The sequence below is a fragment of the Micropterus dolomieu genome, linkage group LG01 (genome assembly GCF_021292245.1).
Source record: "Micropterus dolomieu isolate WLL.071019.BEF.003 ecotype Adirondacks linkage group LG01, ASM2129224v1, whole genome shotgun sequence".
NCBI classification, from domain to species: Eukaryota; Metazoa; Chordata; class Actinopteri; order Centrarchiformes; family Centrarchidae; genus Micropterus; species Micropterus dolomieu.
The window spans coordinates 503819-516576 of record NC_060150.1 but is presented as its reverse complement, the minus strand read 5'-3'; the positions used below and the strand labels follow the sequence as shown (position 1 = coordinate 516576).

Below are 12758 nucleotides of genomic sequence, written 5' to 3'. Positions count from 1 at the left end.
GAGCTACCACACGCCATCAGAGCAGGGCCGTCCCTCTCTAACTTCAAGAAGCTCTTGAAAACTCATCTCTTCCGAGAACACTTCCTCTTATAACACCTTTAACTCCTAACCTCTAACATGCACTTCCTGTGCTCTTCTTCTTCTATGCCCTACAATGATCTTGTATTGATTGCACTTTTTGTTTTGATTGCACTTTTTGTTAACTCTTACTTCCTTCCCTAAGTATCTACCCCATTGATGTGATATGGACTGTGAGCTCTTACTAGTATTTATTGCTGCTCTTACTAGTATGTATTGTCAGTTGTAGATCTGTAGTTGATGCTCTGTTGATGCTTGTATGTTGTTCCTCAAATGTAAGTCGCTTTGGATAAAAGCGTCTGCCAAATGAGTAAATATAAATGTAAATGTAAAAAATAAATCCTGTTTTATTGTGACGTTATGGGATGAATTTCATCAATAAATATATTGTCTATCTTCCTGCAGACATCGACTCTGAACGAGGAGGAGAAGCTGAGGAGGAAGCTGAGTGAGCTGGCGGGGAACCTGAGTGATAAGGGCCTGTCGTCAGACGATGAGGCCGGGAAGAAGTCCTTCTCTGTGGGTAAAAGTCCGGCTGTCTTCAGGGGTGGCCCGGTGGTCCCTCTAGACTCTGTGAAGGACAAAGAACTGAGCTCATCCAGCGACGAAATGCCCACTGAGGCCCAGAAGGTAGGAAGGAGTCAGGACGGATAATCTGACCCAGCTTACTGTATGTACGGGCTCAAAATCAAAACCAAATGGGAACCTGGAAGTTTCTGAAACAACTAAAATGTTTCTGACCTTAACGGGGTGGTGATGGTGCATAGATAAGATGCTTGCCTTTGGTGTGGGAGACCTGGATTCGATTCCCACTGTGAGACATCCACTATTGTGTCCCTGAGCAAGATACTGAACCCCTCGTTGCTCCAGAGGCGTGTGACCTCTGACATGTAGCAATTGTAAGTTGCTTTGGATAAAAGTGTCAGCTAAATGAATAAATGACCTCATAGACCACAAGATGGATCTAATAACTTAATCATATATTATCTTGTTCAAGCAGAATAGTTCCAACCTTAATTCACACCTCTGTGTCAAACAGGTTTCTCTGTTGTTTTATAAATGTCCAGGATCTCATTTGTGATGAATGCCGTGAAAAAGCACAGCATGGCTCAACTTATTCCCCAGGAAAGTGTCTGAACAGATGTTTTAAAAAAGAACTATACATTTAAAATAGGCTTTTTAAGCTTTAGTCATTGGAAGCACATTGTATTCTCCAGAGAAACATCATCAAATCATTATCATGACTTAGTATAGACTAATTACAAGAATTAAAGATTTGTATTGATAGTTAACGTGGATTGGTGATAGCGCAGTGGATAAGACTCATGCCTTTGGTGTTAGACCTGAGTTCGAATCCACTGTGAGACATCAATGTGTCCCTGAGCAAGACACTCTAGCCCTAGTTCCTCCAGAAGTGTACAACCTCTGACATGTATAGCAATTGTAAGTCGCTTTGGATAAATGAATAAATGTAAACATTTCAGTGACTGAAATGGATGAAGGATGTTTTCAGGCCCCTAGCGCCCTCTACCAGATATTTTGATAACTTTGGTATTTAACCCCATATTTCAATTTGACTGTTATTTTTGATAGATATGTGAGTGTTACACATATTAAGATTCCCTGTAGGCAACAGTCAACAGTCACACTGCATGACTGCCTCCTCACTAACCGGCTGCCTCCTGTGTGAGTTAACAACCTTCAAAAGTCTTTGCTGCTTGTACAGCAGGTTGTTTAAATGTGAAGGTCAGCAGCTACCTGCCTGGAACACCCGGAAACCACAGAGATCAGGCATATATCACAGAGTCCTTCTTCAGTGGTGTTTACCTAAGTAATGGAATAAACAAGGCAAAGAAACTCCAGGGGCCATATTACAGAAAGTTCCTATCTTAAGTCTTAAGGTAAGATAGGAAAGGTCTAAGATAGGATTTTCTCCAATGTGGTATTACAGAAGCAAATCCTAACTAAGTTTAGGAATCCTACCTTATCTCAGGTTAGGAAATCCTAAATACTCAATCCAACATCAGTTATCAACTTTACATGTTTGTTACCTAGCAACCAATGCCACTTTTCTCATCTCACTGAGCTAAACGGTATTTTAATCGCTGTTTTTTGGTCATTTTTTTAATGAAACATACAGGTGTTAATAACCTCCATCGAGATATCCAAATTCATGTAACGCTTATCTCAGGAGATTAAAGATTGGGATTGAGCTAAAATAGCGGACACAGTCACCGCCACATATCTGGCATCCAGCGGAGCGTTGTTAACAAGTGATACGAAGAGAAAGGCAACTCCAAAGAGTGGTGTTTTCCCTCCTGTGCTCCTTCACTGACAGTGGCAGAAACCCATACTCTTCTCGGGAAAGCTAATAATGAAGGTAAAAAAAAGATGGCTAACATCATCATGTTTTTCATGTATTTCTTGAATGAATGAATTAATTCAATTAATTAAGTTACACCTGTTGATATTTTGTTGATTTTGTAAAAGCAATAAAAGAGCACCCATGTGGATTAAACAACTTAGCAAACAATACCTGGTGGAAAAGTAAAAGTTAGGACAGCTTAACAGTTATCCTAAAATTAGGAGAGTTTAATGAAGATTCTACGAAGTTAGGATAGTTCTGTAATACACTTTCCCTATCTTAAGTTAGGAAAGGAACATTGATTTAGGAACTGTTAATCTGCAATGGCCTTATTCCTATATCAGTTCCTAACCCTTAATACCATGGTTACCAAGCAGTTATGATTGGATCTGCCGGTTAAGAAGTTTCTGTAGTACGGCCCCAGGACCATAAATAGGACCAAGATTTGAATATCTTGTTTGCTTCAGTTACTATCTTGTTCAAGCAAGATAGATCTAATGTTTTGTTATTGTAAGATGGATCTAGTTTCTTGTTCTGTATGAGGGATTTAATATCTTGTTCTTGTTAGATGGATCTAGTTACTTGTTCTTGTAAGGTCGATCTAATATGTGTTCCTGTATGATATATTGTTCTGTACAATGGATCTGACGTCTTGTTCTTGTAGATAGATATAATAAGATGGATCTAGTATCTTGTTCTGTTAGATGGATCTAATATCTTGTTTTTGTAAGATGGTTCTGATATCTTGTTCTGTAAGACAGAACTAGTATCTTGTTAAAGTACGATGGATCTAATATCTTGTTCTGTGAGATGGATCTTTAATATGTTTTTCTAAGATAGAACTACTACCTTGTTTTTGTAAGATATCTTGCTCTTGTATGATGGATATAATATCTTGTTTTGGTAAAATGGATCTAATATCTTGTTCTTTTAAGATGGATCTTTAATCTTGTTCTGTACAATAGATCTAATGTCTTATTCCTGTAAGAGGATCTAGTATCTTGTTCTGGTAAGATGGATCTAATGTCTTGTTCTTGTATGATGGATCTAGTATCTTGTTCTGGTAAGATGGATCTAATATGTTGTTCTTGTATGATGGATCTTGTATCTTTTTCTTGCAAGATGGATCTAATATCTTGTTCTTGTAAGATAGAATTACTATCTTGTTTTTGTAAAATAGATCTAATATTTTGTTTTTGTAAGATGGATCTAATGTCTTATTCTTGTAAGATGGATCTAGTATCTTTTTCTTGTAAGATGGATCTAATATCTTGTTTTTGTAAGATGGATCTAAAATCTGTTTCTAGTAGATAGATCTAATATCTTGCTCTTGAAAGATTGATCTTTAATCTTGTTTTTGTAAAATAGAACTACTATCTTGTTTTTGTAAGATCTATGTAATATGTTATTCATGTAAGATGGATCTAGTATCTAATTCTTTTTAGATGTAATATCCTGTTTTTGTTTGGTGGATCTAATATGTTGTTCCTGTACGATAGATCTAATATCTTGTTCTTGTAAGATGGATCTAGTATTTGTTCTTGTAAGATGGATCTAGAATCTTGTTCTTGTAGATATTTCTAATATCTTGCTCTTGTATGATGGATCTAATGTGTTGTTCTTGGAAGATGGATCTAATATCTTGCTCTTGTAAGACGGATCTAATATCTTGTTTTTGTAAGATGGATCTAATATGTTGTTTTTGTAGTAGATCTAATATTTTATTCATGTAGGTGGGTCTAGCATCTTGTTCTTTTGAGATGTAATATCTTGTTTTTGTTTGGTGGATCTAATATCTTGTTCTTGTAAGGTGGATGTAATTTGTTGTTCCTGCACGATAGATCCAATATTTTGTTCTTGTAAGATGGATCTAGTATCTTGTTCGTGTAAGATGGAACTAATATCTAGTTTTTGTAAGATAGAACTAGTATCTTGTTTTTGTAAGATAGATTTAATATTTTGTTCTTGTAAGATGGATCTAGTATCTCTTTCTTCTAAGATGGATCTAGTATCTCTTTCTTCTAAGATGGATCTAATAGCTTGTTTTTGTAAAATGGATCTAATATCTTGCTCTTGTAAGATGGAGCCAACATCTTGCTCTTGTAAGATGGATCTAATATCTTGTTCTTGTAAGATGGATCTAATTTCTTGTTCTTGTAGATAGTTCTAATATCTTTCTCTTGTATGATGGATCTAATGTCTTGCTCTTGTAAGATGGATCTAATATCTTGTTTTTGTAAGATGGATCTAATATCTCGTTTTGTAATATGGCTCTTATATCTTGTTTTTGTAAAATGGACCTAATATCTTGTTCTTGTAGATAGATCTAATATCTTGTTCTTGTAAGATCGATCTTTAATCTTGTTTTTGTAAGGTGGATCTAATATGTTGTTCCTGTTCGATAGATCTAATATATTGTTCTTGTAAGATGGAACTAATATCTTGTTTTTGTAAGATAGAACTAGTATCTTGTTTTTGTAAGATAGATCTAATATTTTTTTTCTTGTTAGATGGATTTAGTATTTTGTTCTTGTAGATAGTTCTAATATCTTGCTCTTGTATGATGGATCTAATGTCTTGTTCTTGTAAAATGGATCTAATATCTTGCTCTTGTTAGATGGATCTATTATCTCGCTCTTCTAAGATGGATCTGACATCTTGTCTTTGTAAGACAGACTTAATATCTTGTTTTTGTTCGGTGGACCTAATATCTTGTTCTTGTAAGGTGGATCTAATATGTTGTTCCTGTTCGAATGGATCTAATATATTGTTCTTGTAAGATGGAACTAATATCTTGTTTTTGTAAGATAAAACTAGTATCTTGTTTTTGTAAGATAGATCTAATATTTTTTTTCTTGTTAGATGGATTTAGTATTTTGTTCTTGTAGATAGTTCTAATATCTTGCTCTTGTATGATGGATCTAATGTCTTGTTCTTGTAAAATGGATCTAATATCTTGCTCTTGTTAGATGGATCTATTATCTCGCTCTTCTAAGATGGATCTGACATCTTGTCTTTGTAAGACAGACTTAATATCTTGTTTTTGTTCGGTGGACCTAATATCTTGTTCTTGTAAGGTGGATCTAATATGTTGTTCCTGTTCGAATGGATCTAATATATTGTTCTTGTAAGATGGAACTAATATCTTGTTTTTGTAAGATAAAACTAGTATCTTGTTTTTGTAAGATAGATCTAATATTTTTTTTCTTGTTAGATGGATTTAGTATTTTGTTCTTGTAGATAGTTCTAATATCTTGCTCTTGTATGATGGATCTAATGTCTTGTTCTTGTAAAATGGATCTAATATCTTGCTCTTGTTAGATGGATCTATTATCTCACTCTTCTAAGATGGATCTGACATCTTGTCTTTGTAAGACGGACTTAATATCTTGCTTTTGTTAGATGGATGTAATATCTTTCTCTTGTTAGATGGATCTATTGTCTCACTCTTCTAAGATGGATCTATTATCTTTATCTTGAAAGATGGATCCAATATCTTGTTTTTGTAAGATGGATCTAATATCTTGTGTTTGTAAGACGGATCTAATATCTTGTTTTTGTAAGATGGATCTAATATCTTGCCCTTGTAAGATGGATCTAATATCCTGCTCTTGTAAGATGAATCTAATATCTTTTCTTTGAAAGACGGATCTAATATCTTGTTTTTGTAAGATGGATCTAATATCTTGTGTTTGTAAGACGGATCTAATATCTTGTTTTTGTAAGATGGATCTAATATCTTGTGTTTGTAAGACGGATCTAATATCTTGTTTTTGTAAGATGGATCTAATATCTTGCCCTTGTAAGATGGATCAAATATCCTGCTCTTGTAAGATGAATCTAATATCTTTTCTTTGAAAGACGGAGCTAATATCTTGTTTTTGTTAGATGGATCTAATATCTTGTTCTTGTATGATGGATCTATTGTCTCACTCTTCTAAGATGGATCTAATGTCTTGTTCTTGTAAAATGGATCTAATATCTTGCTCTTGTTAGATGGATCTATTATCTCGCTCTTCTAATATGGATCTGACATCTTGTCTTTGTAAGACGGACTTAATATCTTGCTTTTGATAGATGGATGTAATATCTTTCTCTTGTTAGATGGATCTATTATCTCACTCTTCTAAGATGGATCCAATATCTTGTTTTTGTAAGATGGATCTAATATCTTGTGTTTGTAAGACGGATCTAATATCTTGCTCTTGCTTTTGTTTGCATAAGTTATCTTGTTAACACAAGATGGAGCTAACAGATACAGTATCTTTTGTGGATATTGTGGTGAGATGGGAACAGCAGCAAAATGCAAATAAATAAATATAAAATTTTCAAGTCTATGTATATAACTTTCCCTGCGATGGTCTGGTGACCTGTCCAGGGTGTACCGCACCTTTCGCCCGATGTCAGCTGGGATTGGCTCCAGCCCCCTGCGACCCTGCACACAGGATGGATGGATGGATGGATGTATTTGTCACACTGGTATTCTTGTTTCCTCACTTACACAAGTGTACTATATGTCAAAAAGTAAAAATCCTCTAAAATACTTTAAACGATAAAAATGTTCACACAGACATCAACTGGTACATGTGAAAGTTACTCTTAATCCAGGACTAAAGGACTAAAGGACTGAAACCTCCTCCAGACTCTAGTATTTTTGCTTCCAGGCTGGTAGCTGCTGCAGGATCAGATTTTGTTTTCCAGCTGCTAACATCTGTCCCTCTACATGGCTTTCAGAGATCAACTGCTGCCGCCCTCTGTGACCTCACCACTGAGGTCTTGAGAACCATTAATGCCACAGAAAACGCAATGGTTGAATACGGCCTCTCAGAGCCGGCCGACAGATCCCACTTAATAGGGACTGACGTTAAGCAAGCAGATGATGCTTTCAGGGAACTTGAGGAAAATGTAAGCTTCATGAACTGCACGCCTCGTTTTCCCCCTAACCTCTTTTTGTCAAACTAAGCCAAACTTTCCCGCCTCATCTGAAGCATGACAGAAATGTCTGGACTGGCTTCAAATCACCCCGGCTGCTGTGTCTCAAACAGGGATGGGTATCTGTAAAATATACTGGGCAGTACTGGTTCCAGTTTGGGTCCAACAAGAGCTGTTTTAACTAAAAGAGTTGAAAAGAGCAGATATTTGTCTCTTTCCTTTTACAGGTGGAAATTTCAATAATGAGATCCGATCGTACAAGGAAACGTCACAACTACAAGAAGACTTCCCCATTCTTATAAGTTCTTTATCCAATCTTTAAGAAATAAACTCTCAGAGAATAATAGCATAATATATACATTTATAAAACACATATGACTATTATATATATATATATATAATATATGTAATAGTCGTATATATAATATCTTAAATGATCTCTTTGATTTAAACAGGAGAAATCGATAAAGGTTTGATAAATCGGCCTTTTCCGTTAAGAAATAATATTCCTTTCATTAAATAAGTCAACTCAAAAGTGGATTTTACACGAACAGAGAACCAGTCTGTGTATTTTGCAGTTATACGCAGCCCTGTTATTATTTTTATCAGTGGTGTGGAGGTGTGTTAGCGCCCTCTCAGGTGACACAGGTGTGTTTGTCGTGTTAACTGTCCAGGTGTACATCGCAGCCGGTAAGTCGTACGAACTGGAGTCGAAGCTGCGACGACTCGAGCAGAGTGCCAAGAATCGTTTTGGAGGGACGACGGACTCTGAGCTGTCGGAGCTGGAGGACGTGATGGCTCTGACAGCCGCCAGAGTCCAGAGTGCTGAAAGCGAGGTGGGTCGAGATGCACACCTGAATGACATGTAATAATTGGTTTGTTAGTGATGTAGAGTCATTCAGCATGAAAGAGGCGAAGGAGGAACTCCTGTCTGTGAGATAGTTTTCTTTTAAATATGAACTTAAAAATAACTACAAGAAAATTATCTATAGGAAACTATCCTGTAAATATGAGGTCTCTATCACATGAGAAAACTTCAGAGATGTTTATAAGAAAACTATCTGGTAACCTGTATCTCATTAGAAAACGTAGTTTTATTACCAACAGTAGTTTTGTTTCAGTATAAAATCCAAATATCACATAAAAACTATCTATTAGTTTGAGATCTATATTTCATGAAAAAACTCCAGTATTGATGTCTGTCAAGGTTCTCGGTTATCAAAATGATAGTTATTCAAGGTGGACAAAAATCCAAGAGGCTTCTAAAGTTCTGACTGACTGGCATGGAGTCCCAGCTATTTAACCTCTGTGGGGTCATTGTTAAGATGATGGATACTGTTTGGTTTGTCAGTGCTCCTGGCTGACAGCAGTCGTTATGGTCTTTGGAGACATCTGAAGCCAAGTCTGGACAACAGTTTTTGGCATTGTCACATGAGGCCAAATATCAGCATTTGTTTAATCTCCTGGGAAGAAATGTAGGGACAGCATTTTAGGTGGGGGATAAGTGGTGTTTCAGAACTCCTTCACTGTTGAGAGATGGTTTCTATTCTATGGTGAAAATCGCTTATTTGACTCCTCTTTCAAACCATCTACCCTCCTGTCCAGAACATGTACACTGTTGTCATCAAAAAAGTGTCCCTTGTCCTTCACATGTAAGTAAACCTCTGAGTCTTGATCTGAGGAGTTGGTTCTTCTGAGCCAAGCATTTGTGTTGTGGTTGTTTTGTTTCCCCAATATAAATGTCTGTGCTCACTGCATTGGACAGCATCCACTAGATTGCTTTTCTTGTGTTTAGGTGTGCAGTCTTTGGGCTGAGCCAGGATCTGTCTTAGCATGTTAACCTTATAAAACTTAGCGAGAAGGAAGTTTTTTTCTCTTTTCCACTTCCCACTTTAGGCATGGCTGTGGTGGTGTTAGCAGACTTTTGCAGCTTCACACGTGGCTTCAGTTGCACAACTGCTATTTACAATTTTGTTTTATTGACAATTTGAATATGTTCTTGTGCTTTAAGCTCTTATGTTTTTAAACCTGATGGACTGATGGATCAAATTGAGCAGGCTAACTAATGCTAGCTGTAAACATCTTTTTATTCTGTCGTCTCCAACTCTGCTATGGACAACATTCAACACATAAACGTGACCTGTTGCACTTGTCCTATCCAGCTTCAGGTCTATTGAATCCATTATGATCCATTAGAAAGAGACCCTCAGCTCATACATGGTTTTATTACCTGGACTGTTGTTACTCTCTCTACACTGTATAAATTGTATTACTTATTTATTATAAGTGCGCTTTCACAGGGTTTGTGGTCTTATAAGTCACTTTGTATTCATTCATTCAGTTCATTAATGATTATTTTACTTACTATAATCTTATAATATATAGCTCTTTTACTCAATGCTGTATAACTGTTCTGTTCTGTTTTGTATTGTTGTAAAGATCTTTAATCAAAATCACAATAGACTTGCATCTGAGCTAATTCTGAGATGTTACATCATTATAACAAGATAATGCCAACAGAAGTTTAGAAAATGGTGCGAATCACTCCCTGATTTGTTTCTTCCCCCCTGCAGGTCTCTGATATAGAAAGTAAGATTGCTGCTCTGAACACTGCAGGATCAAAGAAGAAGGTCAGTCTGTTGTATTTTATATTGAAGTGAAACCACAATTAAGTGATTTTACGCATCATTTCACGCTGTTTAGTCTTTACTGACTGATTTTACAGGTGTATTTCAGAGGAAAAAATGTCAGGTATCTGTCAAAAGAGCGACTATCAACAATTATTAACAAACTAACTTTTTTTCCCCAAATTATCTCAAAAATTACAAAATTGTCTTAAAGTTACATCACTTTATCTGATAAAGTTCTGTTAAAATGATGAGATGTTTCTTTCACAATTAGCAGATAGTTTGATTCCCTTCTAACATGTCCCCATGTTTAAATCGGCTCCACAGGTTTTTGGATCTCATCAGAGGAAAAAGGCAACACAGGACTTCCCCAGTAAGAAACAGTTTTACCTCACGTGCAGATGAAAGTTTATTGGCTGCTCTCAGAGAAACTCATACAGCTGTCGTACTGCTACTGCAGGGCAGAAATGTTTCAAATAACAGTGAAAACTTGTTCACCACACTAACAAAAAGCATTTATTTCACTCAATAATGTAATTTTTATGAATGTGTTCTTCTTTTTCTTGACAGAAACCAGTAACGGAGCTCAGTGGAAATCAAACGTGTACTGAAACTGAAAACCTGCTGGAGTTTAGAGACAAAGGAAAACTTAGAAAACGTTCTGTCCACAAACTTAATTATCATGTTATGTTGACAGTTTTTACATTTTTGGCACTAAAAATTCATTTTCTTCCCTGTTCAGTGTGTTTTTCTGCATGTTTTATGTCCTTCTTCTCATTAAAGTTAAATATATGTAAAAATGTATTAATTTATTAAATTCAGAACAAAAGACGTGATGAAAAATAAAAGTTAGAAAAACGCTGAAAATGCTGATTAAATTCTCTTAACATCAGAAACAGCTGAGTCAACCTTTTGCTTTTTCAGCTTTACATTTGCCTTTAAATTGATAAAACAGGAAAGCTTTGATCTTGTAATAGAAACGTGCTACAACTAGTTACTGTAAGTAAAAGACCAACCAAAGAATTCATAATTTTTATTTTAGTTTGTACTTTACTACTAAGACACTGAAACATAATCCCAAATACATTCGAGTAAGGATTTACAAATTACAGTTTATATTGTATTTAGACAAAATATAAAGGCAAATATATGTACAAATTAAAAAAACATTATATATTTTAAAAAATGATAGAAATATCTTTTTTCTAATTTTGTGTTCTGAAATAAAAATATCATAATTTCCTTTTTCAATGTTATCACTGAAGTGAAATAAATCAATATTAAAAATCAATTTAGGATTTACAGTTACATTTTTAGTTAGTTAAATTTCCTCAAAAAAATGTCAAATGCATTGTTTTACAACTGAAATTATTTGAAAAAAAATATTTCATTAAAAATGAATAAACAGATAAAACTGTATTTTGTTAACTGTAATTTTAAATTCTGAAAATAAATCAAAATTATGAGTCAGTTTTATCATTTTTGCTTGTTAAAATATCATTAAAAATTGAGCCATAAGATACTTTTAGGATTTTAATTTTTAAATTGATTTAATCGTGGCAAAATTGAGCTTCCGTAGGTTTACAAAATGTTGAGAAGATTAAAATGTTTAGTTTGTTTGTTTTATTGATTATAGATATATAGAAAATACTGTATTGATCAAGTGTTGATCTGTGTGTCAGTGTCTGGCTTTCTGATCAATAAACTATATTATCAGCTCTCTGATGATGAGTCATTGATTCTGCCTTCAGAATAAAAGCAGGATCCAAGCTGGTCCTTTTATTTTGAAACGTGACACCAGAAGCAGTATTCAGGCAAACTGATAGATGAGATGTTCTGCAGTAAAAAGACCAAACCAAGATCCAAGTTTGGGAAGTGAAATCAAACTGTAAAGAAATAACTTCCGGTGGAAACTTTCACAATTAAAGCACTGATGATATACAGTATATAAAATGTTTTGCATTATTAAATATTAGTATTTAAATTTAATTGAAAATGAAAAGACGACGCTACAGTACAATATGAAGCCTCAGAATTTTTTATAATAAATTTAATCAACAATTTGTTTATTTATGGTGAAAAAAATGATTCTTATTCCCTTCTGTTACTTGGCACAAGTACTAATACTAATACTCTACCAAAAACAAAACTTCTGTTATTTGTGATGGTTTTGTGCTTAAGTCAATTTGATATTACAATAATAGATGTTATAATAAAGGTTGGGAACAATTGTTTTTTACATATTTTGAAATGTACTTTTAAATATTTTTAATTATGATCATATATTTGTTATATTATTATTATTTATATGTAATAACATTTAATAGTATAACTTATTTTATCATTTTGACTTTTGTATTTTATGCATTTTAATGACCGGTTTATTTATGTTTTCATTGTAATTTTGTAATATATATTAAATTAATTTATAAAAAATAATAAACACTATTGAAATGCCATTATTTCTAACAACTTGTTTAACTTTTAATTTAAAGAACCAAACATACAAATAGTAATATATTATGAAATCTGTTTACTTTTTAAGAAAAGGTATTTTAATTTATTTGAATACATTTTCATTTATAGAAATAAAATAATAAGTAAATATGTGATTTTAAGACATGACATGATTCTTTCCCTAATTATGAAATTCTAATCACATGAATATTTTAACATATATAAGAACAAGAAGAATCTGAAAAATAAAATATTATATCTGGAAGCCTTTAAATGGAAAAACACCACTTCCGGTGGTA

The 12758-nt window shown here is 34.1% G+C and overlaps 1 protein-coding gene across 1 annotated transcript in view; it reads left to right on the top strand.

Annotated features, from left to right (window-relative positions):
* LOC123971220 (NACHT, LRR and PYD domains-containing protein 12-like) overlaps window positions 1–12758 on the top strand; it is a 524333-nt gene that overhangs the window by 192690 nt on the left and 318885 nt on the right. The window lies entirely within an intron of this gene.